This window comes from Cupressus sempervirens, chromosome 8 (assembly GCF_028749045.1).
Source record: "Cupressus sempervirens isolate cs-2001-9-10 chromosome 8, ASM2874904v1, whole genome shotgun sequence".
In the NCBI taxonomy this organism is placed as follows: Eukaryota; Viridiplantae; Streptophyta; class Pinopsida; order Cupressales; family Cupressaceae; genus Cupressus; species Cupressus sempervirens.
The window spans coordinates 309,003,511-309,008,630 of record NC_143125.1 but is presented as its reverse complement, the minus strand read 5'-3'; positions in this window follow the sequence as shown (position 1 = coordinate 309,008,630).

Sequence of the window (5,120 nt, the reverse complement as noted above, 5' to 3'; positions counted from 1 at the left end):
AGAAAGGAAAGAGCACCATAAAGGACTACCTACCTCATGGTTCTATTCCACCAACATGGAAGCATAAAGAGACAGAAAGAGAGAGTGATTATCTTTCCAAATAAGGTTTGTGTGCCTTATTGTGAATCTTAGAAAGGAAGGATTGAATAGTCTAGAATGTTTGTATGCTTGATAGTCAATCTTAAATTTTTTAAAAATAAAAAACAAAAAATAAGTATCAAATGGTCTAATTGGTTTTTATGCCTAATATTCAATCTTGTGTGCCTATTGAAGGCTTATGCATGCATGCATATGTGTGTGTGTCTCCACTTGTGGATCAATTCCTTGGTATCACTACATAAATTAAAGGTGTTTGTGTGTTTGTTTTACGAGCATGGATAAGTATGACTGATACCCAACATTTAACACTGAATTTCCTCCTAATTGAGAAGTATCACTAATAACCTTTAAGGATTTAACAAACTAAAAAGTAAAAATGCATTTCCTCAGGATGGAGAAATGTCAATGATACCCATTGAGGATTTAGAAAAAAAAAATGTAAAAATGAATAAAAAGGTAAAATATAGTACAAAGAGGGTGTTTGTATTCCCCCCTCCTTATGATGACTTCATATCCATAGACACCATAAGGAAGATGAACAAGGATAACTAATTCTATCAACAAGGAGGTATCGTCTATCAACAATGTACATCACAAACTTAGCAAATATCATTTGGCTCTTATTAGCTAAGGAAATAGATAAATTATGAAAGTATATGTCACTCATGAGGAGAGACCCTTGAAAGGAAGAGATATTGTGTCCAAGATATGTACCTCCAAGAGGAGTCATGAACAAAGAAAACAACTTCAAGATAAAAGAGGGGAAGAAGAACAAGAATGAACCTATTTTTCCCCTTTTGTATAGGTGGAGTAGGGATCCTTGAATGAAGGATGATAAAAGTTAAAGAACATACTAAAGGAGAATTTTTATAATGAACATAGTTTTTCAAATAAAGAATAGGTGATGATCAAGGACATGCACCTCTTGTATATGAGAGAGTCATGCTCAAGACACAATTCCTTATAAGAAAAAAATGTCACATAATATATAAATTCTAATATATTAAGGAAAGTGGATCCTTAGAGAAAGAGAGGTAATATAATATACAAACAATATCCCGCCCCCTAAGTATGACGAAAGAAAGAGAAGTCTATGGTGGATTATGACTAAATCATCTAAAATATAAAGATGAATTGTAATAAACAATCATAATCAGCCATGCATAAAAAAAAACACCCTATATCCAACAAGAAGTATCATAGAATAACACAACACATTAAATAAAGAAACTGTCATGCCCAAAATATAAGGGCATAAACGCACACACTTTTTTTTAAAACTATGATTCAAAAGATAATATGGTTGACAGAGATAATCACAAAGACTTAATAACTACGTCAAAACAACCTACTAACTGAAATGTCTTCTATCTCTTAATTACATAACTTGTTTAGCACCAGTCTAATCATAATTAAATACTACAAACCTTAAAGATGATCTAATTAACTAGGCCCTTTTGTTAAATTGACGACTTGAACGTCAATACAATTTTAATCATTTACTTTAGGATTAATGTCATTAATTAACTTTTTTCAACTTCATTCTAATTACGTTTTAAAACTTTAATCCAAAATCTAAACTTAACCTTAAATTTTCTCCAACATGCTTATAACCATCTAATAAATTAATTTATTGTTTACCATTAAAATTGATGACAAGAATAAATTCAATAACTCTATGTTTTAATTTGAACTTTATTTGAACTATCATAAATTTAAATCATATTAAAATTGATCTATAAAGCTCACAATAGTATAAAAATAATTAATAAAATGTTAAAATTGTTCTAATTGAAGTATCCTAATTTCACATTAAAAAACTTTTTGAATTAAAACTAATTTAATATTTTACATCCAAATCACTATTTAGTATTAACATCATTACTTAACCAAAAAAATAATACATTACCTCCTAATACCATCAAAATTACTAATCTATTTTATAGATTAATGCCATACTTAATTTTAAAATATAAACAATCTATAACTTAACTAAACATCTTTACTTAGCTAGATTTCATACTCAGATACTACATTTATGCAACATATAATACCAAACTAAATATTCAAAAGAACTTGTTAAAATCTTCTTACAAATCTAATTACAATTTAATGCTTAAACATATAAAACACCTAATACACTAATCATGAAATACTAGGTACTTTCTAATAAAATAAAATAAATACTACTGATCAAATTAATAATAACGAACTAATCCTAATTTAAATTAACATATATCTAAAACTAACTAAACATAAATATTAATTAGAACGAACCTTGACTAAATTAAATACTACTAAAATAAATTAACTTAAATTAAATTTTTAAACTAACATAATTTAGTACTAAACTAAAGATATATCAAAACTAAATCAAATTATAATTATAATAATACTAATCTAACTAAACTTAAATTTAAAACAAACTCAAACTAACTTACAGATAAACATTAACTAAAACAAGACTTAACTAAATTAAATACTAATTACAACACTAACTTCTAACATAACTAAACCCAATACTAACATTATAAATATAAAGCAACTAAACTAAACTACTTAAAAATTAAAAACTTTTAATAATTAAACTAAACTAAATATTGCAAATAGTAATAAAACTAACTAACATACTAAACTATACTCTAACTTAGGAATCCTAATTACTAACTATTCTGTTACAAAACTAACTTACTACCTTAACAAAGCAACCTACACTAACTTCCCCCTGACCCCTACCTACCATCCCCACCTACCTAGCCCTATTACCAACATGCTTGGGCGAATCCCCAAGCATGGCGCACTGCCCCAAGCTTGCAGGCACAGACCTATCCCATTTCCCCCCCTTGCATGCCTTATGGACCTGAGGTGAGCACTTAAGATGAAGGGGGTGGGTGGTACAAGGTGGATTTTATTTTTGGCAATATCATTTGCTTGGACATGACAAGTACCTCCACACAGGTACTACACGTACTAAGGCAGGTGTGTCAACCAATCCAATGCCTAATTTCCTAATTGACTTTGGCAAGGTGGATGGTGGTGGTGGGGGAAAATAAAGTTAACAAAACTTATGAATTTTTTTTTTTTGAAACTTATCTTGCTTTTCCCCCATGACATGATGTGCCATAAGTGGCATGATGGTAACAACACCCTTGCCCATGCCTAGGTCTTAAGGGATAGAAGAAAATGGTAAGAGAAAAAGGGGGAGGGGTGTTATTAATTTAGTGGGTAGCTTAAATTTTATTTTGATTTAAAAATCAAAATGGGCATAAAGTCCTAGGCTAGTGCCTTGCCTTATAGCCTCTAGGGATTTAATGTAAACGTTTTATGGTTGAGGATTGTCAACAAGACATGTAGTGAATTATTTTTAATTTCAAAGTAAATGATTTATATTCTTTTTGAAAGATTTAATATTGAATTTTAATTGAAATTCAAGGAACCATTCAGAGAATATTCTCTGTGTCTTAGGGGGAAATAAAATTTCCTCCATACATTTTCCAGAGAGGGTTTTTAGACCAAGAGATGCACATTTTAATAGAAAGCCAATTTTGACTAAGTGTTGGCATAATTTTCTTTGCTATAAATTTATTTTTATCTTAAGAGTGCATAGGGTTATATTTTTGTCTTTCATTTTATAATTTATGTTTTATCTATTCATCATACATCAAGGTGTATGTCCTTTTTTTTGAATTCTAGGAAATACATAATCTCATTGATCAAATTGATTTTGTTCTTAATGAAATTTAACAATGAAAGTGATAACCTTGTGATCACAATGTAGGATTTGATCACATTTAAAACTTAGACATCAATTTGGAACTTCAACATAACAAATTGCCTTCCATTAACATAATTGAAAACTTGGAAATTCATAAGTCAAGACATTATCTATCATTCTATTTTCTCACATACATATGCCAAAATTGAAATCACATGAGAGCATTGCAAGGATAATTTCATAATCTTTTCCTTTCTCTATTATTCACCATGGTTCAAGGCTCCATTGAGAAAGAACCAGTAAGAAAAGTCGATGTCTTTGCCAATATATCAGAATTCAAGTACATTTTACATAATATTACAATTCAATTAAATCTCTTCAAAATCCTTCACAAGTACTCTCTTCCAATACCTTCAAAACTTCAAGGAACACAAGGAGAAGACAAGAGCTAACCCAGGTGAAATATCACAACATCAAGAACAATTCCAGCATGCACCCTAATCTAGTTTTACACAATATATCCAAACATAGGACCTGATTAGGGGGGAGGTCAATTTTCTCAATGGGAGACATCAATCACCATCCATAACATAGCCCTTTCGAGGCTAAAAAATCAAGAACTTCCGTTCTTCCACAAGGCCATTTCAAGGCTAATACCACAAGGATTTTTATTCCTTTCCATATTCAAGAATTCACAATATTAAACAAGGCATGTGATGACAAGTAGGGGCCCATACACCCTACCCCTTTTTCCCTCCTCTAACCATGAGAGGAGACTCTACACCATCGAGGTCCAACTAAGGCCCTACCCCCGTACATGGCCACTTCTTCCCTATCCAAGGGTGAGTGATGCCAAAACAATCCCCATGAAATCCTCTCAAAACACAAAACATCAAGACAAGCATAAGAATGCATCAAGAACAAACAAAAATCCCTCCAAACCCCTCCCAACACACAAGCAAGAAAAAACAAAGAACAACACAACAACTTATACATGATTCAAGCATTGACAACATGAAGGAACAATTCAATGGAGTGAAGAATCCCTACCTTCACCAAAAGAGTTATGGCAAAAATGGTGGTTTGAGAAGAGCTTTTCCTTTTCTTCCTTCAATCTTCAAACTTTCTCCAAATCTAGAGATTGGGTAACAACCCCAAAACTACTCCCAAAATGCCTCTAAGTATCATCCCTTAACTCAACTAGAGTTCAAGTAACTCAAGATGGATTTTTAGTCCAACTAAAGTAGATGACGATCAATTTTCACAATCCCTCAAAAATAGGGCTTTTGAGTGACCCTAAAAGTCA